The 27744-nt window shown below is 46.4% G+C and overlaps 1 long non-coding RNA gene across 2 annotated transcripts in view; it reads right to left on the bottom strand.

Annotated features, from left to right (window-relative positions):
• The window catches only part of LOC140395107 (uncharacterized), a 47711-nt gene extending 24429 nt beyond the window's left edge, over positions 1-23282 (bottom strand). Inside the window, exon 1 of one of the 2 annotated variants that reach the window (XR_011936108.1) lies at positions 23195-23282. This is a non-coding gene — a long non-coding RNA (uncharacterized lncRNA). Of the gene's footprint in view, positions 1-18139; positions 18208-23194 lie in introns of those variants that run through there. The other variant, XR_011936109.1, reaches the window with a different exon arrangement.
• Between the last annotated feature and the right edge of the window lie 4462 nt (positions 23283-27744).

Genomic DNA, 27744 nt, shown 5'->3' with positions numbered 1-27744 from the left:
AGCAACCGCTGGACTTCCCACAGGCCTTGCAGAGTGCGCTCCGCGCCGGGCAGCGCTGCCGGGGGTGTTTTGACTGTCCGCAGAAGTAGCACTTGGGTCCCCCGGGGACTTGGGTCCCCCGGGGTTGGTTGGCTGCCGCGCGGCGCAGGCCTGGGTTTGGCTGGCGAAGGTCGCTGATGGGGACCATGGCGGGGTGTTCGCTGGTGGGGTCCACGATGCGCAGGAGGGGTGGGCCATGCGGTCAGGGCATACGCCTGTATATTGCGTGCGGCGACTGTGAGCGAGAGCGCTAGTTTCTAGATTGCCGCGAGGTCGAGGGTAGCCCCTTCTAAGAGGCGCTGGCGGATGTAGGCCGACCCTATGCCCGTAACGAACCCGTCTCTAAGTAGCAGGTCAGAATGTTCAGCGGACAAAACGGCCTGGCAATCGACGTCTCTCACCAGGACGTGCAGGGCACGCCAGAAATCTTCCACAGACTCACCGGGGAGTTGATGCCGCGTGGACAGGAGGTGCCTGGCGTAGATTTTGATAGTCTGCTGAGTGTACTTCTCCTTCCGTAGTGCCATGGCCTCAGCGTAGGTCGGCGCGTCCCGGGTGAGGGAAAAAATATCGGAGCTCAGCCACGTGTAGAGGATCTGGAGCTTCTGTGCCTCTGAGGGTGGTTCTGTCGCTGATCCGATGTCGGCTTCAAAGCAAGCTAGCCAATGTGCGAAGGCCGACTTGGCGTTGTCTGCCTGAGGGTGCAGCTGCAGGCGATCAGGCTTGATGCGGCGATCCATCGTTGTAAAATCTCTGCTTAATAAATTGATGCACTATCAATTACGACGAGACGAGAGTAGAGTGTAATCGAGGCCTTATTATGCAGAGATGTGGAGCCTCCCGCAGCTGCTGCCAAAATGGCTGCAGCTCGGAGAGCCCACACATTTACGCTCCGCCTACTGGGCGGAGCCAGCAGGCAGGTATCGACCCTCGTACCTGTAGTACAGGGGCCTTACCATAATATCCTCGTATGCAGTATATACAATACAACAGTGGTGACTACCACAGGGCCACTGTCATGTGAGCCCGATAAATGACCTTGAATTGTATCAGGCTGAGCCTGGCACATGTTGCGGATGCGTTGACTCTACTCAACGCGTCTGCCCACAGACCATCCTCTATCTCTCCTCCCAGCTGCTCCTCCTACGTGCACTTCAGCTCCTCGGTCTGCGTCTCCTCTGACCTCATAAGTTCCTTGTAAATGTCCGACACGCCCCCTTCTCCTACCCACCCTCTGGAAACTACCCTGTCCTGAATCCCCCTTAGCGGTAGGAGTGGGAAGGTTGACACCTGTTTACGTCGGAAGTCCCGCACCTGCAGAAACCTGAATTTGTTTCCCCTCGCCAACCCAAACTTCTCCTCCAGCGCCCTCATACTCACTCGGAAAGCTCCCCTTTATAAACATATCCCCCATCCTCCCAATCCCTGCTCTCTGCCATATCCGGAACCCCCATCCATACTTCCTGGAGCAAACCGGTAGTTTTTACAGATTGGGGACCAGACCGATGCTCCTGATGCTCCCACATGTCTCCTCCATTGCCCCCAGACTCTCAGGGCCGCCACCACCATGGGGCTGGTGGAGTACCGTGCTGGCGGGAATGGCAAAGGCGCAGTTACCAACGCCCCCAGACTGGTGCCCTTGCATAAAGCCGCTTCCATACGCTCCCATGCCGACCCCTACCCCACCACCCACTTCCTGATCATGGCTATATTCGCCGCCCAGTAATAGTTACTAAAATTTGGCAGTGCCAGCCCGCCCTCTCCCGACTCCGCTCAAGCATTACCTTCCTTACTCGTGGGGTCTTGCCCGCCCCAAACGAAGCCAGTGATCACTTTGTTGACCCGTTTAAAAAAGGACCACGGAATAAAGATGGGGAGACACTGAAATACAAACAGGGATCTCGAGAGGACCATACATAGGTGTTTTTATACCAAAATTTGTGAAGCAGAAAGTAAGTTGGTTGAAGCACAGGAGTACCTCTGCTTCCAGGCTAATGGGAAATGCTAAATGGAGATTCTACAACTCGAGCAGTGAAGGGAAGGTACAATTAGAATGTGACAAGTTTACGATTATGTATCAGAGTAACACCATTGGCTGGTGTAATGTCATGCATTACACATTGACGTCATCAAAGCATGTTGTGGGCTTTTGTGGAGTTCACCATTGTTACCCTGTTTGAGCAGCATCTTGTAAATAAGCTCCTTGCACAAACTCGACGTGTGCCGCCTCGAATTCTCTCTCGTTGCGGCTACAACAAAGAACATAAGATTTATATTGGCAGCTTCCATTCCATGCGTGAATGTAGGATATGGAACCGACTGACTCCCCAAAAATAACATTGGATTCTTCAGGAGTCGTATGGAAAAAGAGGGATGCTATTCACAGATGCATTTGGGATAACGCCTATTTTTCCAAATAGCCAGTCTTGCCCGACAGCAATTGAAAAAGGGGGCTAAATGGTTCACACACAAGTGTAACAGAAACATGGCAACAGGAAGTCAACTTTTGTTGCAGGAAGTGAATTTTTAACATCGTGCCCAGTTGTTTTGAATTCAATATATATTTATGAATAGATGACTTGTGCAAGAAAGAAATAGATATACCTTCTACCTCATTCTGAGGGAAGTAATGAAACAACATGCAAAATCCGTTCTGTTAGTCATACAGGATCAGTGCATAGCTTTTACAATATTCCCACACCCACCTTTATTTCGATGATTTCAGTGCCAATTTGAGATCATTTCTGACAACTGCCTCTTTAATCAATAACTTGCTCTGTACTTGTACAAAAACTCATCCACTGTGATGAGTTACAGCCACCTAGTTTGCAGCAAGTCCACATTGCTGACAGTGATAGCATGCCTGAGGAATCAATAGCTTGGATTCCTTTGTATACCTTCATATCAAATCTCAGTGTGCGACCTTCATATCAAATCTCAGTGTGTGCTGTTTTAACAAAGCCACAAAACCACTGCCAATGTCAACCTCCAGGTGTGAGTGAAATCTTGGCTCCCACTCAGGAAATTGGTACAACAACAACTTATATTTATATGGCACCTTTAATATAATGCCTTAAGGCACTTAACAGGACCTTATATGGCATAAGGAAATATTAGGTAAGAAGAACAAAAGTTTGATAAAAAGAGCTATGTTTTAATGAGTATCTTAAAGGAGGAGAGCAAGGTGGAAGCAAAGAGGTGTATGCTGGAAATTTCACAGTTTCAGACATATGCAGCTGAAGGCACAGTCACCATGAGTGGAGTGATTAAAATCGTGGCTCCTCAAGACTATAATGAAATGAGTATAGATATCCAAGAGAGCTGTAGAACTGGAGGAGACTCCATATATAGAGAGGGGTGAAGCCATGGCGAAATTTTAAAACGAGGATTAGAACTTTTGAATCATGATGCCTCTCGATCAAGAATCAATGTAAATCAGCGAGCACATGGGGTATTAAGCGAACGAGACTTAGTGCAAGTTAAGACATGGGTAGCAGAGCTTTAGATGACCTTATGTTTGCAGAGCATAGCAGGTGGGAGACGAGCCAGGAGTGCTTTGGAATAGACAAGTCTAGAAGTGACAAAGGCAAGAACGAGGTTTCAGCAGCAAATGAGCTGAGACAGGAGTGAACTTGTGCAACGTTACAAAGGTGGGAAGAGGCAGCGTTAGTGAAGCTGTGAATGTTTGGTTGGAAGCTCATCTCAGGATCAAATATGGCAAGAATATTGCGAACAGACGGCTTTTGTCTCAGACCATTTGCTAGGGAGAAGGATGGAGTCTGTAGCTAAGCAACTGAATTCTGCACATGGATCCGAAACAATGGCTTCAGTCTTTGCAATATTTTAATTAGAGAAACTTTCTGCGCATCCAGTACTTGATGTCGGATAATCAGTCCAATAATATAGTAACGGTGGTGAAGTTGAGAGAGGTGGTGATGTGGTAGAGCTGGCTATTGTCAGTGAACATGTGAATACTAGTGCTGACCTTTCAGATGATGTCACAACGAGATGGCATATAGTTGAGAAATGGGAAGGGCTCAAGAACTGGTCTTTGGGGGATGCCAGAGGTAAATGCCTCAGGAATGGGAAGAGAAGCTATTGCAATACATACTCTGTCTATAAATAAATAGCTAAGGATGGAACCAGGTGAGAACGTCCCAGTTTTTCAGCGGTAGCAGCGAGAGCAGTAACCAGGGGGCTGTCGGGAAGGTAAGTTTCCTTTTTTAAAACTTATCTTACAGGAGCGGCGAGAGGGAGGAACTGAGTGGGAGCAGTTGAATTGCGCTCTGGGAAGGTGAGTGAACTGATATATTTGGGCAGCGGCTGAACCCGAGACACTACACGTGTAGTGTCTCCCACGCGCCCTCCTCCTCTAACCCCCCAAAAAAGACTGTGGTGTGTTGATAAGGTAAGGTTTTTCTATTTCTATTTCTTTTTATTGTGTGATTGGTAACAATATTTCTTTATTTTTTTCCTTTTTCATTTATCTATTATTTGATATTATAGTTGGACTAAGTTAAGCTTAAGATTAAAAATGGCAGGAGATCTCAGACCCGTGTTATGTTCCTCTTGCTCAATGTGGGAGCTCAGGGACGTGTTTGATGCCCCTGACTCCTTCATGTGCGGGAAGTGTGTCCAGCTGCAGCTCTTGTTAGACCGCATGTCGGCTCTGGAGCTGCGGATGGACTCACTTTGGAGCATCCGCAATGCTGAGGAGGTCATGGATAGCACGTTTAGCGAATTGGTCACACCGCAGATTAGGATTGCTGAGGGAGAAAGGGAATGGGTGACCAAAAGGCAGAGAAAAAGCAGGAAGGCAGTGCAGGTGTCCCCTGCGATCACCTCCCTCCAAAACAGGTATACCGTTTTGGATACTGTTGGGGGAGATGGCTCACCAGGGGAAGGCAGCAGTAGCCAGGTTCATGGCACCGTGGCTGGCTTTGCTGTACAGAAGGGCAGGAAAAAGAGTGGAAGGGCTATAGTCATATGGGGATTCAATTGTAAGGGGAGTAGATAGGCGGTTCTGTGGTCGGAAACGAGACTCTCGAATGGTATGTTGCCTCCCAGGTGCACGGTCAGGGATGTCTCAGATAGGCTGCAGAACATTCTGAAGGGGGAGGGTGAACAGCCAGTTGTCATGGTGCGTATAGACACCAACGATATAGGTAAAAAACGGGATGAAGTCCTACAAGCAGAATTTAGGGAGTTAGGAGACAAGTTAAAAAGTCAGACCTCAGAGGTAGTAATCTCAGGATTGCTACCAGTGCCACGTGGTAGTCAGAGTAGAAATGAAAGAATAGACAGGATGAATGCGTGGCTTGAGAGATGGTGCAGGAGGGAGGGGTTCAGATTTTTGGGACATTGGGACCGGTTCTGGGGGAGGTGGGACTACTACAAATTGGACGGTCTACACCTGGGCCGGACTGGAACCAATGTCCTTGGGGGTGCTTTTGCTAACACTGTTGGGGAGGGCTTAAACTAATGTGGCAGGGGGATGGGAACCAAATGAGGAGGTTAGTGGACAGTAAGGAGGTAGTAACTAAAGCCTGTAAGGAACTAGATCATGAAGTCAGCGTGACTAAGGGGAAGAGTAGGCAGGGAGCAGATGATGAACGCAAAGGGACTGGTGTTCTAAGGTGCATTTGTTTTAATGCAAGAAGTGTAGTAGGTAAGGCAGATGAACTTAGGGCTTGGATTAGTACCTGGGAGTATGATGTTATTGCTATTACTGAGACTTGGTTAAGGGAAGGGCATGATTGGCAACTAAATATCCCAGGATAGCGATGCTTCAGGGGGGATAGAGAGGGAGGTAAAAGGGGTGGAGGAGTTGCATTATTGGTCAGAGAGGATATCACAGCTGTGCTGAAGGAGGGCACTATGGAGGACTCGAGCGAGGCGATATGGGCAGAGCTCAGAAATAGGAAGGGTGCGGTAACAATGTTGGGGCTGTACTACAGACCTCCCGACAGCGAGCGTGAGATAGAGGTACAAATATGTAAACAGATTATGGAAAGATGTAGGAGCAACAGGTTGGTGGTGATAGGAGATTTTAATTTTCCCAACATTGACTGGGATACACTTAGTGTTAGAGGTCTAGATGGAGCAGAATTTGTAAGGAGCATCCAGGAGGGTTTTCTAGAGCAGTATGTAAATAGTCCAACTCAGGAAGGAGCCATACTGGACCTGGTGTTGGGGAATGAGCCCGGCCAGGTGGTTGATGTTTCAGTAGGGGATTACTTTGGGAATAGTGATCACAATTCCGTAAGTTTTAGAATACTCATGGACAAAGATGAGAGTGGTACTAAAGGAAGAGTGCTAAATTGGGGGAAGGTCAACTATACCAAAATTCGGCAGGAGCTGGGGAACGTGAATTGGGAGCAGCTGTTTGAAGGTAAATCCACATTTGATATGTGGGAAGCTTCTAAAGAGAGGTTGATTAGAGTGCAGAACAGACATGTCCCTGTGAAAATGAGGGATAGAAATGGCAAGATTAGGGAACCATGGATGACAGGTGAAATTGTGAGACTAGCTAAGAGGAAAAAGGAAGCATACATAAGGTCTAGGCGACTGAAGACAGACAAAGCTTTGGAAGAATATCGGGAATGTCGGACCAATCTGAAACGAGGAATCAAGAGGGTTAAAAGGTGTCATGAAATATCTTTAGCAAACAGGGTTAAGGAAAATCCCAAAGCCTTTTATTCATATATAAGGAGCAAGAGGGTAACTAGAGAAAGGGTTGGCCCACTCAAGGACAAAGGAGGAAAGTTATGCGTGGAGTCACAGAAAATGGGTGAGATTCTTAACGAGTACTTTGCATCGGTATTCACCGAGGAGAGGGACATAACGGATGTTGATGTTAGGGATAGATGTTTGATTACTCTAGGTCAAGTCGGCATAAGGAGGGAGGATGTGTTGGGTATTCTAAAAGGCATTAAGGTGGACAAGTCCCCAGGTCCGGATAGGATCTATCCCAGGTTACTGAGGGAAGTGAGAGAGGAAATAGCTGGGGCCTTAACAGATATCTTTGCAGCATCCTTGAACACGGGTGAGGTACCGGAGGACTGGAGAATTGCTAATGTTGTCCCCTTGTTTAAGAAGGGTAGCAGGGATAATCCAGGTAATTATAGACCGGTGAGCCTGACGTCAGTGGTAGGGAAGCTGCTGGAGAAGATACTGAGGGAAAGGATCTATTCCCATTTGGAAGAAAATGGGCTTATCAGTGATAGGCAACATGGTTTTGTGCAGGGAAGGTCATGTATTACCGACTTAATGGAATTCTTTGAGGAAGTGGCAAAGTTGACTGATGAGGGAAGGACTGTAGATGTCATATACATGGACTTCAGTAAGGCGTTTGATAAGGTTCCCCATGGTAGGCTGATGGAGAAAGTGAAGTCTCATGGGGTCCAGGGTGTACTAGCTAGATGGATAAAGAACTGGCTGGGCAACAGGAGAGAATAGTAGTGGAAGGGAGTTTCTCAAAATGGAGAACAGTGACCAGTGGTGTTCCACAGGGATCCGTGCTGGGACCACTGTTGTTTGTGATATACATAAATGATCTGGAGGAAGGCATAGGTAGTCTGATTAGCAAGTTTGCAGATGACACTAAGATTGGTGGAGTAGCAGATAGTCAAGGGGACTGTCAGAGAATACAGCATATAGATAGATTGGAGAGTTGGATGGAGAAATGGCAGATGGAGTTCAATCCGGGCAAATGCGAGGAGATGCATTTTAGAAGATCCAATTCAAGAGCGAACTATACAGTAAATGAAAAAGTCCTGGGGGAAATTGATGTACAGAGACATCTGGGTGTTCAGGTCCATTGTACCCTGAAGGTGGCTGCGCAGGTCGATAGAGTGGTCAAGAAGGCATACGGCATGCTTTCCTTCATCGGAACGGGTATTGAGTACAAGAGTTGGCAGGTCATGTTACAATTGTATAAGACTTTGGTTCGGCAACATTAGGAATACTGCGTACAGTTCTGGTCGCCACATTACGAAAAGGATGTGGATGCTTTGGAGAGGGTGCAGAGGAGGTTCACCAGGATGTTGCCTGGTATGGAGGGCACTGGCTGTGAAGAGAGGTTGAGTAGATTAGGATTATTTTCATTAGAAAGGTGGAGGTTGAGGGGGGAACCTCATTGAGGTCTACAAAATCATGAGAGGTATGGACAGGGTGGATAGCAAGAAGCTTTTTCCCAGAGTTATGTTATTCTCTGAGTCTGAATAAAGATTGTAGACTTCCAGTTAACACAAATACTTTATTCAGTGGGTTTGTTCTGTTTCGAAAGCGGGTTTGTTCTGTTTCCAAAGCTTAACTAGATATAATACAGTCAAAAGGTATGACCAGTGAAGCTAAGGTAAACTGCCTATGCTGAGCTGTCTCTGTCTGCTGCTGCTCACTAGCCTTGTGCTTCTGAAAGAGGCGGATCCTCCCTTGGGCTGTATCCTTTATACACGTCTCTGATGCTGCCCTCTAGTGATGCTGTGGCTGTTACATCTGTGCTGTAGTGCCTGGTGTATGTGCAGATGTATGTACAGATGTACAGATCACTACAAGAGTGGGGATTCAATTACTAGGGGTCACGAGTTCAAGGTGAGAGGGGAAAAGATGTACAGATCACTACATTCCCCCCCCCCCTTTTTTTGACATGTTTTCTAGACTGGCCTCAAGAAAACTGTACATAACAAGTGGTGAGAATATGCAAATCTGCACACTGTGAAAATAATAAAAGTAATACAGAAACAATTAACTGTGTTATGAGTCCATTGTGAGAAATGTCCATATTCGTCTTGCGCGTGTGTCGAAGTGTCGTTACAAATCTAGCCGGTCGGGTGCCTTACGACTTCTGCTGGAGCGTCTTAATGGTGGTAGTAGGGATGATGGTTTGATGTCATCAAGAGTACTGTCTGGCGTTGTGTGGCGAGGAACGTCCTGTGGACAAATGGACTCGGTCATGTCCAGTGTGGGACATACTGGCGTTGTAGGTCGAATCGCTAATAGATCCCGGTGGTTACGGTGAAAAAGTACTCCCGCTGATGATTTGACAATGTAGGACAGCGGTGGCTCCTGCCTGATCACCGTGGCTAGCTCAGACCATCTGCCTTCTGGGTCCCATTATTCTGACGATGTCGCCTATTGTCAGTGGCTTGAGTGGGATTGCATGTTGATCGTAGTATCGTGTTTGTTTGGAGTGGAGTGCCCGCATTTTGTCGAGAACCATTGCGTTGCCGGGGTCTCGGAACTGCATTGCCGGTAGGGTTGTCCGGATGTCTCTGCCAAAGAGCATTTGCGCTGGCGACAGTCCTGAGCTCAATGGGGTTGCTCGGTACGATAACAGAGCTAGGTTGATGTCGGAACGTGACTCAGTTGCCTTGCGGATGAGCCGTTTAATGATGTGGACACCTTTTTCCCCTGTTCCATTTGATTGTGGGTAGCGATTCTGTGTCGCACCGTTGTCTGACCTCGACATTTTCCTGTGTTTGTGGTATTGATTCTGTATGGCATCGTTTGTGAGAGCTGTTTTGCTTGTTTGTTCTGGAGAAGATGTGAATTCGTGAGATTCTTTATCATGCCATGGCATGTTTGTAGTCATTGTTTAGCAGTGTGCTGTGGCATTGTCCTTCACATGCAGAGTTGTACCATGTTGTACAGGTCGTTGTCTTTCTTGTTGTTGTTTTTCTTGTTCTTTTTGTCGTGCTTGTTGATTCTGTTTTCGTTGTTTTCGCTTTTATTCTTGTTCTTTTTCTTGTCGTGCTTGTTGTTTCTTGAATATTTCTTGTTGCTTTTGTCGTTCTTGTTGCGCTGCATGTTGTGTTTGTTGTTGCTGTTGTTGTTGTTTCTGCTGTGCTTCTTGCGGTTTTTGTTTTTCTTGTTGCACTCAGTGAGTGTGCCATGTGGATGATTTGAGTCATTGTCACAGTTATTGGTGTCAGTGTCCTTTGTGGTATCTGCTACATAGAGCGTTTCTTCTTGAGAATTGTGAGAATGATCTGATGTTGCATTGATGTTGGTGACATCAGTCATTTGTGGTGGATTCGATTCCTCTTCTTTGCTTCCTTGGTACTCCTCTTCTAGAGTCATTTCTGGTTCACTTGAACGATCATTGATTTATTGGTGCTCCTCTTTTGGAGTCACTTCAGGTTCATTTGAATCATCATTGATCTCTTTGTGCTCCTTTTCCGGAGTCAAAATCTGCACAAATTAATTTTGCTGTGGGTCGTGGTGCTCCTTTTCTGGAGTCAAAATCTTCAGGATTTCTATTGACGTAGTCTCTCTGGAATCATGAGTAACCGTCCTCTGATTATTGAGTGCTTCAATGCAGACAAGCTGAGATATGTCAGTCTCGCTGTGATCCTGCACATCCTGTATGGGAATTGTGATTTCTTCGTCACTTGTCTCACATACAGTGGGTAGACATTCAGTGTCCTCTTGTTGGTTAAGTGAGCTGGGTAGACTTTCATAGTCTTCTTCTGGTGGCTCAAATAAGCTGGGTAGACTGTCATAGTCTTCTTCTGTTGGCTCAAATAAGCTTGATAGATCTTCATGGTCTTGTCCATGCATGGCGTTCGCTATGCAGTGTTTGCTTGCTTCCATTTTTGAGTCTGTCACCGAGCTGTCTGTGGAGGCTTACGTCGCTCTCTTTGTGGAGGCTTGCATCGCTTTCTTTGTGGAGGCTTGTGTCGCTCTCTTTGTGGAGTCCTTCATCGCTCTCTCTGTGGAGTTTGTCATCGCTCTCTCTGTGGAATCTGTCATCGCTCGCTTTGTGAAGCCGTACAGTGTTCTCGCTGCAGAGTCGATCTGTGCTCTCTCAACAGGGTCTTTCTGCGCTCTCTGTGTGTCGTCGTCTTCGTCTTGGCTACTGCTATCATCCAATGTATCGGCGATCTGCCATGGCACCATGGTATTGGATTCATCTACCATGAGAAGAGTCGTGTTGAGCTTTTCAACCATGTTGCTGATACTGTGATCAGGATCTCTGAATAACTCAGCCATGCCTGAGCAGTATTGTGTGTATTGTTCGATAGACAAATCATCGCTTTTTGTTTCGGAGTTGTGATCATTCTCTCATGTTCAATGAACAAATCGTCTTCTTGTGTGGAGACTGGGATCCTTCGTGGTGCATGGACCACTCTCTGTTTCTTGGCGTCAGGCCGCAGCATAATCCTGCACTCACGAGTCAGGATGTCATATATGCTGGGCTGAAGATTCCCCAATCCGAAGAACTCATCGTCAGGGTCTTCACGGTACAACACCTCTAATTGCGGTTTGGATTTGGGACTGGGGTAGCCATCTCCCAAGATGAAATCTTCGTCTGAGTCGTAGTCTACAAGGACCATATGATCTTCTAGGGTGGTGCTAACTGCTTGTTCCAGGGTGTTGTGAAAGTTATTTTCAACTGCTGGTGTAAGTTCGAGCATTGTTCTGTTTTTTGAGGCAAGAAAATTGGGTTTTGCAGCTTTAAATTTCTTTTTGTTCATTATCATGCATTTCCCTTTTAAGTGGGCATGGTCCTGCTCCTCTGACGTCATGACGCTCGTGACATCATGCGTAGGACTCGATTGCCCATGCGCACTCCGTGTTTCCTGTTCTGTGCGCTCTTTTCGCAACTGCGCATGTGCGGCTCCTTTCTCAAGATGGCTGCCGCTCAGAACCTCCGTCTTCGTCCGATACAACCCTGCCTCTGCCTCGTGGTGAGTGTTCGCGCCATTTTTACCGATTTTGTTTTTTAAATGATGATTCTGTGTTTGTAGAGACTCAAAGTATCGATTTTGTTTTTGTTCATAAGCAAGGCATTTTTGTACAGCGATTTCTAGAGTTAGATACTTATTTTGTGAAAGTTCTTCCCTCAAATATTTATCAGATAGTCCAGAAATTAATTGTGCATTATCACAGTGTCTCTGAAATCAGCATAATCACAGCCTTGTGGTATTAACTTGAGATTTGTAATAAAATAAGAGATGGGTCCTCCGTTTCTCTATCAAGAGTTAAATCTTTCCAGTATCTCACCAGACTGACTGTTACAGCGTTCATCATATTTTTTGAGTATAACTTCTACTTTGGTGTTGTCCTCACCTTCTAAGTAATTAAAGCAATTATAGATTTCTCTAGCTTCATGCCCTCCTGTTGAGAGTAGTAGGGCTATATTTGTTGCGTCAGAGGCAGTGCTTAAATCATTAGCTATGATAAATATTTGGAATAGCTGTTCAAACATTTTCCAGTTATAACTTAAATTACCGGTTGTTTCCAGCTTCCATGGAGTTCCAACAAGTTCCATCGAATCAGTTAGTCGTCGAGGATCCATTTGCTGTGAAGACTTCCGCAGTCGAATATCCGGTTTAAGTTTTTCTTCTCTTGCTGCTATCTAGCTAGCTTTCTGAAATCACTTCTGGTACCATATGTTATTCTCTAAGTCTGAATAAAGATTGTAGACTTCCAGTTAACACAAATACTTTATTCAGTGGGTTTGTTCTGTTTCAAGAGCTTAACTAGATATCATACAGTCAAGAGGTATGACCAGTGAAGCTAAGGTAAACTGCCTATGCTGAGCTGTCTCTGTCTGCTGCTGCTCACAGCCTTATGCTTCTGAAAGAGGCGGATCCTCCCTTGGGCTGGACATTTTATACCCGTCTCTGATGCTGCCCTCTAGTGATGCTGTGGCTGTTACATCTGTGCTGTAGTGCCTGGTGCATGTGCAGATGTATGTACAGATCACTACAAGAGTGGGGGATTCAATTACTAGGGGTCACGTGTTCAAGGTGAGAGGGGAAAAGTTTCAGGGAGATATACGTGGAAAGTTCTTTACGCAGAGGGTGGTGGGTGCCTGGAACGCATTGCCGGTGAAGGTGGTAGAGGCGGGCACGATAGCGTAATTTAAGATGTATCTAGACGGATACCTGAATGGGCAGGGAGCAGAGGGATACAGATCCTTAGAAAATAGGCAACAGTTTTCGATAGAGGATCTGGATCGACGCAAGCTCGGAGGGCCGAAGGGCCTGTTCCTGTGCTGTAATTTTTCTTTGTCCTTTGACCCACCCTACTGGATGACAGTGGAAAAGCAGTGCAAGAGGATAGTGTGGTCAACTGTGTCAAAGGCTACAGACGTCAAGAAGAACTAGGAAGGATAGTTTACTTTTGACACTGTAAAACAGGGTGCCATTTATGACTTTGATAAGAATTGTTTCATTAGAGTGAGAGGGGAGGAAGCCTGATTGTCGGGATTCAAACCGTCTGGGAAAGATGGGCATAAATTGGAAGGCAACAATACGTTCAAGGCCTTTGGGGAGGAAAGGGAGATTGGAGATGGGGCAGTATTTAGCAAGGACGGTGGGGTCAAGGGTTGATTTTCTCCAGGGGGTGTGATTTAAAGGAGAGAGGGACAGCACCTGAATTACAATATCCTGGTTAACATGGAGATCAGGAGGTGAAGTTGGGCAGTCATCAATTTAGTGGTAATAGGATCAGCAAAGCAGCAAGGGTTGGTCTCATGGACAAGGTGAGCTCGCAGGGGCATGAGGGAAGAAAGGAGTGAAACTAGAGAAAGATGCAATTTTAGGACAACGACAAGGGATAACTTTCGATGATGTATGGCCCAGTGGGCTTCTAGAACATAGAACATAGAACATTACAGCACAGTACAGGCCCTTCGGCCCTCGATGTTGCGCCGACCTGTGAAACCACTCTAAAGCCCATCGACACTATTCCCTTATCGTCCATATGTCTATCCAATGACCATTTGAATGCCCTTAGTATTGGCGAGTCCACTACTGTTGCAGTCAGGGCATTCCATGCCCTTACTACTCTCTGAGTAAAGAACCTACATCTGATATCTGTCCTGTATCTATCTCCCCTCAATTTAAAGCTATGTCCCCTCATGCTTGCCATCACCATCCGAGGAAAAAGGCTCTCACTGTCCACCCTATCTAATCTTGTATGCCTCAATTAAGTCACCTCTTAACCTTCTTCTCTCTAACGAAAACAGCCTCAAGTCCCTCAGCCTTCCCTCATAAGATCTTCCCTCTATACCAGGCAACATTCTGGTAAATCTCCTCTGCACCCTTTCCAATGCTTCCACATCCTTCCTATAATGCGGCGACCAGAACTGCACGCAATACTTCAAATACGGCCGCACCAGAGTATTGTACAGCTGCAACATGACCTCATGGCTCCGAAACTCAATCCCTCTACCAATAAAAGCTAACACACCGTACGCCTTCTTAACAACCCTCTCAACCTGGGTGGCAACTTTCAGGGATCTATGTACATAGACACCGAGATCTCTCTGCTCATCCACACTACCAATAATCTTACCATTAGCCCAGTACTCTGTCTTCCTGTTATTCCTTCCAAAATAAATCACCTCACACTTTTCTGCATTAAACTCCATTTGCCACCTCTCAGCCCAGCGCTGCAGCTTATCTATGTCCCTCTGTAACTTGTAACATCCTTCCGCACTGTCCACAAGTCCATCGACTTTAGTGTCATTCAGTGAAGAAACTGGGGGGGGGGGGGACACAGTTTAAGGTGGTGCACAGGGTGCATATGACTCGGGCGAGAATGAGTGGGTTCTTTTCAGAGAGTAGCAGATGAGTGTGCGAGGTGTGGGCGGGGGCCAACGAATCGCGTGCACATGTTTTGGTGTTGCGAAAAATTGGCAAGATTCTGGGCGGGGGTGTTCGTGGTCTTAGCCAGGAGAGTGGAGGAGGAGGTGGACCCAGACCCTTTGGTGGCGATATTTGGGGGTTTCAGAGAAGCCGGAGCTCATGGAGAGGAGGAAGGCCGATGTTGTGGCCTTTGCCCCTCTGATTGCACGACGACGAATTTTGCTGGAGTGGCGGTCGGCATCGCCACCGAGGGTAGCGGCTTGGTTGGGTGACCTGTACGACTTCCTGCGGTTGGAGAAGATAAAGTATGAGTGCATGGGGGTTTGAGGAAAGGTGGGGGATGTTTGTGACCGTGTTTGAAGAGCTGTTCATCACAGGGGGGTTGGGGGTGAAAAAGGGAAAAAATCAATACAGACTGTATTGTTGATTGCTGGGAAGTATGTTTCCCGGGGTGTTTATTTGCTGTAACCTGTTTTGATACATGTTTGTAATAAAATACATTTTTTTTAAAAGAAGAGATTTGATCATAAATAACACACTGCTACCACGATGGTCACTAAGCGGCAAGTAGTGGAAGGAATCAGCAAGTGGGGAAAGGAATCTGTTAGAGTAACAAGTTTATGGACAGCAAGAGACTTGTTCATATATGAACAGAACTTGCATTAAAGATGCATTAAAGTAATAAATATGTCATCAGTGTAAGAAATGTACTAATTACTCAATCATTTTGTTGGACTAATATTTCTAATCTATGAAAGTAAAAGTGCTTCTCAGGACCACCCTTATTGGGAACAAATTTCAACAGGACAGCCCCCCACAGAAGTTATATCAGCTGCTGATCCTCTCATTCTAATTGTTCTTATTTTTTAATATTATTCCTTTCTCAGAGTTCCAAAGCCAATGCTCAGAGTAGACTGGGTAAGCTGTTAACCATATAATTTCTTGCTCCAAGACATAACTAAAATAAACTTGAATCCAATTCCTGTTCCCCACAAAAGAGACACACTAGCTCCAAGCTGACAAGAACAGGCATTGCAACTGGTCTCATGTTTAGTCCCACGCTTGATCTTATCCAAAAGGCTGAAAGGCAATTTTCTACTGAATAAGCCCTGTGTTCTGATTAGGCATTAACCATATGAACATTAGACTAATTCTACTCAACGTGCCCTTGTCCTCTGGTCACTATTACTGGACTTGGTTTTACATGGACATCTTAGCAGCTGCAGAACATAGAACATAGAACATTACAGCGCAGTACAGGCCCTTAGGCCCTCGATGTTGCGCCGATCTGTGAAACCAATCAATAGCCCATCTACACTATTCCATTATCATCCTTATATTTATCCAATGACCATTTAAATGCCCTTAATGTTGGCGAGTCCACTACTGTTGCAGGCAGGGCATTCCACTCTTACCACTCTCTGAGTAAAGAACCTACCTCTGACATCTGTCCTATATCTATCTCCCCTTAATTTAAAGCTATGTCCCCTCGTGCTAGCCATCACCATCCGAGGAAAAAGGCTCTCACTGTCCACCCTATCTAATCCTCTGATCATCTTGTATGCCTCTATTAAGTCACCTCTTAATCTTCTTCTCTCTAAGGAAAACAGCCTCAAGTCCCTCAGCCTTTCCTCATAAGATCTTCCCTCCATACCAGGCAACATCCTGGTAAATCTCCTCTGCACCCTTTCCAATGCTTCCACATCCTTCCTATAATGCGGCGACCAGAACTGCACGCAATACTCCAAATACAGCCGCACCAGAGTTTTGTACAGCTGCAACATGACCTCATGGCTCCGAAACTCAATCCCTCTACCAATAAAAGCTAATACACCATACGCCTTCTTAACAACCCTATCAACCTGGGTGGCAATTTTCAGGGATCTCTGTACATTGACACTGAGATCTCTCTGCTCATCCACACTACCAAGAATCTTACCATTAGCCCAGTACTCTGTATTCCTGTTACTCCTTCCAAAATGAATCACCTCACACATTTCTGCATTAAACTCCATTTGCCACTTCTCAGCCCAGCTCTGCAGCTTATCTATGTCCCTCTGTAACCTGCAATATCCTTCCACACTGTCCACAGCTCCACCAACTTTAGTGTCATCCGCAAATTTACTCACCCATCCTTCTACGCCCTCCTCCAGGTCATTTATAAAAATTACAAACAGCAGTGGCCCCAAACAGATCCTTGTGGTACACCACTAGTAACTGAACTCCAGGCTGAACATTTCAAATCAACCACCACCCTCTGTCTTCTTACAGCTAGCCAATTTCTGATCCAAACCGCTAAATCACCCTCAATCCCATGCCTCCGTATTGTCTGCAATAGCTTACCGTGGGGAACCTTATCAAACACTTTACTGAAATCCATCTACACCACATCAACTGTTTTACCCTTGTCCACCTGTTTGGTCACCTTCTCAAAGAACTCAATAAGGTTTGTGAGGCACGACCTACCCTTCACAAAACCGTGTTGACTATTCCTAATCAAATTATTCCTTTCTAGATGATTATAAATCCTATCTCTTATAATCCTTTCCAAGACTTTGCCCACAACAGAAGCAAGGCTCACTGGTCTATAGTTACCGGCCTTGTCTCTACTCCGCTTCTTGAACAAGGGGACAACATTTGCTATCCTCCAGTTTTCTGGCACTATTCCTGTAGACAATGACGACATAAAGATCAAAGCCAAAGGCTCTGCAACCTCCTCCTCCATTGCAGATGAAAGGAAATTACTTTTGTCAAAAGCCAGATTGTATATTAGCAGAAGGTCATTGGGCGACACCGGAGATGAGTAGAAATTACTGAGCAACATGTGACACTTCACCTCTTTGGCAATGAAAGGCAAATTCCCAGACCTGTGTCAAACTGGTTTCGCAGAGGAAATAAAAGATGTCAAAGACAATCCTAAAACAAGTGAAGGGTCCATTAGTGCACATGCCATTAACAAAGAAAATAAAATAAGGGCGGCACAGTGGGCTGCCTCACAGCACCAGGAACATGGGTTCAATTCCAGCCTTGGGTGATTGTCTGTGTGGAGTTTGTACGTTCTTCCCCGTGTCTGCGTGGGTTTCCTCCAGGTGCTCCGGATTCCTCACAGTTCAAAGATGTGCAGGTTATTTGGATTGGCCATGATCAATGTGCAGGATTACAGGGATTGCCCTAGGTAGATGATAAATTTACCCCTTTGTGTCCAAAGATGTGCAGGTTAACTGGGGTTACAGGCATAGGGCGGGGGAGTAGGCCTAGATGGGGTGCTCTTCCGGAGGGTCGGTGTGGACTCAATGGGCCAAATTGCCTCCTTCTACACTGTGGGAATTCTATGGATTCTATGAAAAAGGGATGGTAAAGTGCTGGCAAAAAAGAATATCATGCCTGAACTGGTGATAATATCCAGCATTAGAAAGAAAATTTGATGAAGGGAAATGCAGGGAAAGAGCAGTCTACCTGTTTGAAACCCCTTAGGTATGCCAGAGCTTGGAGTGACTTACCAGAATGGCCTTGGTAAGGATTAAAGATGGAAAAGTTTTCTCGTTTTAGAGGCACTTCTGTCCTTCCGTTACATGATTATGTGGAATATTCCTTCCAGGTTGGTGAGTGCTGATATAAATAGATTGTGTTTTCTAGGGCGGATCCTACAATCCAGTAAACATAGCACGTTGCCACAGTCCTGCTGAAGTAAGCCTCCCACTGGATTAACCAACAAACACACATAACAACAAACAAAAAAGTTCCTTGCTGGCCTTATTGCTGACTACCCACAGCATGTGGGAGCTTGATAAGTGCTTTGCGCAACGAAAACCGCTGTTTAGTTGGAATGTTTTGTCCAAAACATCAGATGAAATATCACTTTCTCATATGCTGTGTGTGATTTTCATTTTTTGCTGTTACCAATTCCTAAGTACATAAATCTTTTTGACCAAATTGCTTGTACTGAGACATCACATGGCCCAGGCTGGAAGAGATGATTTTGCTTTTAATAACAGTACTTTTCTTTCCTTTGCGACCCTCCCTGATTTTTAGAAGCCACAGACATATTTCCATATAAACTCGTTGTTTGTATATATGTAACGAGCTTGCTTTAATGTGGTTAATGGTCTCCCCTCCACCCAAATGTTTCCCGCAAAGGCAATTGGGGTAGAAAGTGTGTTTAATCCATTATTATAGGAAACCTTAATAAGATCATCCGCGTATCCATTCTGAGATCAGCATCTTTCAGTCTCTGGTCTGCTTGGGCAATGATGACATCAACTAGGTTCTGCAGCAAACCAGTTGATCTCATCAAAAATGCAATCCGATTGAAAATGGAACAACCACACAATAAAACCACGCTGAACGGAAATCAAATTAATTTACAATGGCCTCATTGTTTTCTCACTCTTGCTTGATAAGATTACTGTCTTCGTAAAACCAATTGTTTTCTCATTAAAGTTAAGCTGACCCTATTACTATAGATGTTGACTGTAGCATTGAACATGTTGATTGAAAGCGCCGTTCCCTCACCAAGAACATGCGGATTCGCTTCCCGTACCATTACAATGGAAAAACTGATGTTTTATAGCAGCTCACACTGTGATCATTTTATTGACAGTGAGTTAGAGCCAGCGCTATAACTGGTTCCTTTGTGAATTGCCGAAAAGTATTTTAAAAAGAAACAATAGTCAGAGTGTTAATTGTTTGAAATAGGTGCGTATAGTCAATCTTTGTGTTTTTTGTTTCCACATAAAGCGATGAATAATCACAGCATGAGAGCTCCAGTAAATGCCATATGACCTCTGTTACCGCCCACCTAACAGCACAAGGTTTAGAGTGTGAAATGTCCTGCTTGTGCTTGAGAAATATAAGTCATTCCTGAGTCAGAAAACTGCAGTTTACATTAGATGATTAAAAAGAAGTAGAACTGGCATTTTACAGAATAACTTGTGCTTTATACATGTAGGTTTTGTGCAAAAGCTTTGGGAAGTTCTACCTTTTTTAATATCTAATATAATCTGCTGTTTACTGACATACAAATGATTAATATTTAGTTGTCAGGCTAGCAAACACGGATTCACGCATGCTTTTTAATGATGTTTCATGTAACTCTTTCAATGTAGTCAACTTTGTCTCCCTTCCTTGGGCAGTCCCTCAGAGTCGAGGATGACTTGCTTCCCCAGGGAGCTGGAATCTGCGATGGCTGAATAGTCCAATCCTGGATCTGCAGACTCTGCCACATGTTTGGCAGGTTGTGTTTGATGAGGTGGGTGGGTGGGATGCTCTGAATTCTGTGCTCTCTTTCTGCTGTTTACGCTTGGCATCACCTCAAGGTGATTGGCACCTTCGCAGATGCTTCTTCTCCAGTTTGTGCGTTTGAAGGCAAGCGATTCTGACATGTCGATGGGGATGTCACATTTATTTAGGGAGGCTTTCAGAGTGTCCTTGTAGCGTTTCTTCTGCCCGCCTAGTGATCACTTGACATTGCGGAGCTCGGAGAAAGCACTTCTTTCTGGAGCCTTGTGTCAGGCATGCAAACAATGTTGCCTGCCCATTGCATCTGGTCAAGTGTGACCAGTGCCTTGATACTGGGTACATTTGCCTGGGAGAGGATGCTCACATTGGTACACCTATCCTGCCAATGAATTTGCAAGATTTTGCGGAGGCAACATTGGTGACATCTCTCCAGGGGTTGGGTGCTATAACCAGGAGGGAACCAAACCTTTAGAAAGAAGTGCTAGGCAGGGAAGGCATGGGAAAAATAAATGCCAATTGGAGTCCTCCCCCTGACAAAATGTTTAGAACATGACCTGGTCATCGCCCTGTTCCACCAGAGGGTCAATCAGATGACCTAATGGAGCACCCCCGCTCCAAACACTGGCACCCAATAGTCCATATCATCATCCGGGCAAGGGACCATAAAGATGTCCGCATCACGACTGGAGTTTGGACTGCTGGACTGACCACCGACTAATCTGCTCTACCATGTCCATCACACACAGCCTGACTTTGGTCCTTGGTAAGATTTTAGAGTCTGCTATTAAAGATGTATGTCGGGATTCTCCAGGTCGGAGAATCGCCGGGGGCTGGCGTGAATCCCGCCCCCGCCGTGTACAGAAGTCTCCGCCACCAGAGATTCGGCAGGGGCGGGAATCGCACCGTGCCGGTCGGCGGGCCCACCCCCGCTGACTCTCCAGTCCGCGATGGGCCGAAGTCCCGCTGCTGGAATGCCTGTCCTGCCAGCGTGGATTAAACCACCTTTTGAACGGCGGGACAAGGTGGCGCGGGCAGGCTCTGGGGTCCTGGGGGGGGGGGGGGGATGCGGGGCAATATGGCCCCGGGGGGGTGCCCCCATGGTGGCCTGGCCCGCGATCGGGGCCCACCGATCCGCAGGCGGGCCTGTGCCGTGGCGGGCAATCTTTTTCTTCCGCCTTCGCCATGGTCTTCACTATGGCAGAGGCGGAAGAGACCCCCTCCCCTGCAGATGCGCGGGGTTGACGTCAGCAGCCACTGATGCTCCCGCGCAGGCGTCGCCCGGCGAAGACCTTTCGGTCCCGGCTGGCGTGGCGCCAAAGGCCTTTCCCGCCAGCCGGTGGAGCGCAAACCACTCCGGCGCTGGCCTAGCCTCTCAAGGTGAGGGCTTGGCCCCTAAAGGTGCGGAGACGTCTGCACCTTTGGGGTGGCCCGACGCTGGAGAGGTTCCCGCCACTCCATTACGCCGGAACCCCCCGCCCCGCCGGGTAGGGGAGAATCCCGCCCGAGATCACGGGGTACTTGGAAGTGCATGGTAAAATAGGACTGAATCAGCACGGCTTTGTGAAAGGGAGGTCATGTCTGACAAATCTGGTAGAGTTCTTTGAGGAGGTAACAAGGAAGTTAGACAAAGGAGAACCAGTGGACATGATTTATTTAGATTTCCAGAAGGCCTTTCACAAGATGCCGTGTAGGAGATTGTTAAATAAGTTAAGAGCCCATGGTGTTAAGGGTAAGATCCTGGCATGGATAGAGGATTGGCTGACTGGCAAAAGGCAGAGATTGGGGATAAAGGGGTATTTTTCAGGATGGCAGCCGGTGACTAGTGGTGTACCTCAGGAGTCTGTGCTGGGACCACAACTTTTCACAATATACATTAATGATCTGGAAGAAGGAACTGAAAGCACTGTTGCTAAGTTTGCAGATGATACAAAGATCTGTAGCGGGTAAGGTGGTATTGAGGAAGCAAGGGACTGTAGAAGGATTTGGACAGGCTATGAGAGTGGGCAATGAAGTGGCAGATGAAATAAATGTGGAAGGGGGAATTTGGGCACAGAGTATTTTCTAAACGGGGAAATGCTTAGGAAATCAAAAGCACAAAGGGACTTGGGAGTCCTTGTTCACGATTCTCTTAAGGTTAACGTGCAGGTTCAGTCGGCAGTTAGGAAGGCAAATGCAATGTTAGCATTCATGTCAAGAGGGCGACAATACACGACCAAGGATGTACTTCTGAGGCTGTATAAGGCTCTGCTCAGACGCCATTTGGAGTATTGTAAGCAGTTTGGGGCCCCGTACCTGAGGAAAGATGTGCTGGCCTTAGAAAGGGTCCACAAGAATGATCCCTGGAATGAACAGCTTGTCCTATGAGGAAAGGTTCAGGATTCTGGGTCTGTACTCGTTAGAAGGATGAGCGGGGATCTTATTGAAACTTACAGGATACTGCCAGCCTGGATAGAGGGGACATGGAGAGGATATTTCCACATGTAGGAAAAACTAGAACCAGAGTACACAGTCTCAGACTAAAGGGACGATCCTTCAAAACAGAGTTGAGGAGGAATTTCTTCAGCCAGAGGGTGGTGAGTCTGTGGAACTCTGTGCCGCAGAAGGCTGTGGAGGCCAAATCACTGAGTGTCTTTAAGACAGATATAGATAGGTTCTTGATTAATATGGGGATCAGGGGCTATGGGGAGAAGACTGGAGAATAGGATGAGAAAAATATCAGCCATGATTGAATGGCGGAGCAGACTCGATGGGCCGAATGGCCGAATTCTGCTTCTATGTCTTATGGACTTATGGCCTTAAACTAGCACAGGCATTAAAAACTCTACCACAGGAGACTCAATGTCGCTGGACTCAGAATCCCTGGGAAGAAAGAGCTACTCAGCCGGCGCCTCACAATTAACCTGGCGATGACAAACGAGCATGCCCACAGTGCCTGGTCCGCCTTAAAAGCCACCATAGTCAGCACCTGCAAAGAGATGCTCGGGCCCTCAACAAAGAAACACCAAGACTGGTTCGACAGGAACGATCAGGAGACCCAGGATCTCCTTGACCGCAAACGTAAGGTGTTCTTGAAGTTAATTTTGAACTTGCTATGTAAATATCATATTAATAGACTTGTCCTCTTCATGATACCGTATGATCACAGAGGAGTTGTCTTGGAATGAGGTCTGACAACTGATTAATTGGTCAAGTTTTAAAAGGAAAACACTTGGATTATTGATCATTCACTGTAGGTTTTCAGTCCGTCTGAAGCAGTCATCAGCAGGACTAATAATGCACTCAGGTGCATCTTCTAAATCTGTAAAAGTTACACTGACCTTGTAGAATGACTTTTCCAGTTTTAAAACAGGTTTCTAAAACGTGCTGAAAATGCCCCTGGCACTCAGGGTTCCGACGTTATGAGACAGTGGCAGAGCTGAACTGTTGTCACTAGCAGGGGAAATCATTGACGGCAGGAATAATCAAATCTTCAAAATGTAACGAAAATAGATTTCTGCAAACATTTTCCTTTGGACTGCACACGTACCTTGAACTCTATCTGAGACTTTTGTTCTAATCCTGCCCCATTCGCCCCAATTCTGATTTCTTCCTCTCCGAGGAATATGTAGCCTCTTTATTCCTCCTACAAAAATGAATCAATCACACTTTGCTGTATAAAATTTAATTTGCCATTTATCTGCCAATATCTTCCTGTATCTTCTTGCACTTCTCGACATAATGTAGCTATACCCCTCAATTTAGCACCACCTGCAAACTTCAGTGGCAGTAACATCTATTAGCACTTTATAATTAAACACTCAAGCATTTTAAGCAAGATCAGCTAAATGCCCAACTGGAAAATACACAGCATTGTGTAACCATTGCACCGAAGTGAACGTTTAAGTTAATTGGTAATTTTTCAAAAGTTATTGAAGCTCTAATTATGACGGCAGCATCCTTGTTTTTGGCCTACTTTGGCTTGAATAGAAAATGCTTTGAATTCAAACTGTATCTTAGTAATATGCCACAGCATTGAGAAAACAAGAGTATTTAATGAGAAACAAAAGCTAGCAGTTGCTATGTGCTACATTACTTTCATACCCTTTCCTTCCTTTTGACATTTTCAACCTATATATAATCTAAATACTCATGTATTGTCATATCACAAACTTTTCGCAACTTATATCTCAGAATGTCCTGTGGTCAGGTCAAAAATTATGATTGGCTGTCTGTTAACTTACCAATCAAATATGCAATTGCTTCAATGCAAACATATTAAAACAGTTTTATTCAGGTGGAAAGTTGCAAGAGGGATATAAACAGTTTGCAAAGAGATATTGTTAGGTTACCTAAGTGGGCAAAAAGCTGGCAAAATGAACCATAATGTGGGAAAATGTGAAGTTGTTCATTTTGGAAGGGAGATCAAAAGAACTGAGTCTTATTTAAATGGAGAAATATTGCAGAAACCTGCCACATAAAAGGACTTGGGGGTACTTGTGCATGAAACAGAGAAAGCTATCACACAGGTACAGCAGGTAATCAGGAAGGTACAGCAGGTAATCAGGAAGGCCAATGGCCTTATTTCAAGGGAGCTGTAGTATAAGAGTAGGGACGCCTAGCTGCAGCTGAGACCACATCCAGAGTACTGTGAGCAGTATTGGTTCCCTTATTTAAGGAAAGATATTTTTACATTGGAGGCAGATCAGAGAAGGTGCGCTAGGATGATCCCCAGTATGGAGGGATTGTCTTATGAGCAAAGGTTAAACAGGTCGGGACCTTACTCATTGGAACTTCAAAGAATGAGAGGTGATCTCATTGAAGCATATAGGATTCTTAAGGGACTTGACAGGGTAAATGCTGAGAGGATGTTGCCCCTCATGGGAGAGACTAGGACCAGAGGGCAGAGTCTCAAAATAAGACAGATGAGGAGGAATTTCTTCTCTCAGAGGCTTACGAGTCTTTGCCACAGAGAGCTGTTTGGGCAGAGACCGTGGGCGGGATTCTCCATCCCGCCAGACCATTTTCTGGTGTGGCGCGCTCCCGCCAGCAACGGGATCATCCTTTCCGGCAGCCAGCCAATGGGGTTTCCCATTGTAGCCATCCCCACTGTCGGGAATCAACGAGTGTGAGTGCGCTACCAGCGAAGCAGAGGATCCCGCCGATGGAGAATTCTGCCCCGTGTTTATATTTAAGGCTGAGATAGATCGATTCCTGATCAGTAAGGGAATCAAGGGTTACGGGAAAAGGGCAGGGAAGACATGAGGAATATCGGAACAGCCATGATTCTATTGAATGGCAGAGCAGGCTCGAGGGGCCAAGGGCCTACTCCTGTTCCTATTTCGTGTGGTGTTACGGAGAAACAAGAGAGAAGAAAATGTCAAACGTTTTCAAAAATATCACTCACTTGAACAGCAAATACCAAAAATAAAAAATCAAGTAATCTAGTCAGTGTCCGCCCAGTACAATTAGCAGAACACACAATCACAGAGGCAGGAAATGTGTAAATAACAACTGCGAGGCACAAATGACAAATTTAATTTCTTGCTGCTATTTGTTGAGTGTTTGCAGTTAAATAGTGTTGCTTATGTAAGGTATTTGTATAGTTGCTGAAAATGACTGATTTTTCCACTGGGCCCTGGGATTTATGAAGTGCTTTGGTGTTGACTTTGGACATGGCAGCCAGAGACAGGCTGGAGCTATGGCAAACAATCACAGGTTGGGTGTTGGTCACTGGAGAAATGACAGTTGGAATTCTTCCCTGATTGCTTTGACAAAAAGCAACGTCCCAATATGGACTATCGGCTAGAGGGAGGGGAATGAGAAAAATGTATTTTATAATCATGTAAATTTCAAGGAGGGAGGAGTAAATGCTTAACTACTGAAATTCTGCCATCAAAGTTACTTTATAGTGTAAACAAGTGGACTGAACATGTTTTAGGAAGGTCCCAAAAAGTTACTTCTATTGTAACTAATTTTTTGAAGTAAAGGCAAAGGAAAGTCCGAAGAGTTCATAAGAAAGACATTAATTCGACATAACAGCTGTGTTTACACTGGACCCGGTTACACGTCTCAGGGTCCTCACTCCTGTCAGCTGACCTGTTATACTAGTGCTGGTTAACTCACAACCCAATCAGCACTAGGGAACAATCATCCCCAGCTCGATGCGTCCCATGCAGGGTTATAACACCCCACCCCACAAAGTCCAAAAACTCACATAAACGACCGTGGAGGAGAGGCCAAAACAAAATAATTAAGGAGAACAAAGAGGACAAAAAACCGATACAACGAAACCGCAATGCCCAGGCGACAACAACAAAGAAAAGGTGTTTCGGGCGCAACAAGGCGCCACAAAAACAGGAGAGCAGGATGGACCAGCGTATACCCCATCGAACATCACAGCGCCACTAACCACACAAAGGGCGAATCCACTAAGAGCCGAACCTAGGGATGGTGCGCACCATAGCATCTGACTCATCAACCCAAGGCCTTACCGCGTAACTTTCAGCCACAAGGGGACCAGGTTGGGGAGGATCATCAGACAACGCAAAAACTACACCCCACATATACCAAAGCGCTCACCTCAGCATGCAGAAAAAAGGGAATTGACTGCGCCCATCGGAAGCCCAGGGGGCTGTCGCCCCAGAATTTATATAGTACCGATTAAATCAGGCATATCACACAAACAAAATAGGGTCCACACACCCCAACAGTGTCTGCAGGCACAAAACCTGCAGCCATGCAACAACATCAATAGCCATGTAAAATACCGCCATAGTCCACCTTGTAGTCCCGACCACCATAGAACAGTCTTTCAAAACCAATTCCACACTCACAAAGCCTAATGATAGTCCAAATGGCTAGTGGCCAACTCCAATAAGGACTCGCCAGTAAACTGTTCTGCCACAGCAAACGGCATCGCAAAAAGGCCACAAATGGAAAACAGACTAAAACGTTGTGTGACCATCGCCATCGCCCTGATGGCATCTCCTCAGATATTGCCGGATACAGTGGACTCCGGAACTCTCCCAGCACACACGCTCCGCAAGCCGGCATCAATCCTTGGCCCAGCCAGTGCTCACCTGCCGTTTCAATACAGGTTCCAAAAGAAGGTCTCACAGCAATAAGGGGGCGATTCTCCGAGCCACGTGCCGGGCCGGAGAATTGCCGCAACCGCGCCATGACGCCCCAACGCCGGCGCGCAATTCTCCGAGGTGTGGAGAATCGGCGCCATTTGCGCCGGCGCAGTTGGCGCGGCTCTAGCCACGGGCCACTGGAATCAGCGGGGCCGCCGATTCTCCGGCCCATATGGGCCGAGTGGCCGTGCGGATATGACAGAGTCCCACCGACGCCGTTCACCCCTGGTCACTGCCGGCGGGAACTCTGCACGAAGGGCCGGGGGGGCGGCCTGTGGGGCGGGGAAAAGCGATCCTTCACTGGGGAGGCCTCCGATGGGATCTGGCCCGCAATCGGGGCCCACCAATCGCCGGGCTGGCCTCTCCCCCCCCGGGCCTACTTTCCAGCACGGCCGGCCCCTGAACACTGACGCCATGTTGAGTCGGGGCCGGCGCACAAAAGAAGTCCCCTGCGCATGCGCAGGTTGGTGCCGGGAAGGGAGGCTGGAGCGACGGCGTTCACGACGGTGCAAACACTTGGGCTCCGTTTGGGAGAATCGCCCTCAAAGAGGCTGCACCTCAATTCACACACTTAAAAAAAAATTGGGGGGAAGGCAGCCGACAGCTCCAATTCATCCTTGTTGCCAATGAAGCATACTAGTGCTGGTTAACTCACAACCCAATCAGCACTAGTGAACAATCATCCCCAGCTGGATGAGTCCCAAACAGTGTCATAACAGTTTTGTACAACGTTAAATAGGTACAATTTCAAATAT

This window comes from Scyliorhinus torazame, chromosome 18, assembly GCF_047496885.1.
Source record: "Scyliorhinus torazame isolate Kashiwa2021f chromosome 18, sScyTor2.1, whole genome shotgun sequence".
NCBI lineage: Eukaryota > Metazoa > Chordata > Chondrichthyes > Carcharhiniformes > Scyliorhinidae > Scyliorhinus > Scyliorhinus torazame.
This window is presented reverse-complemented; position numbering and strand designations above follow the sequence as displayed.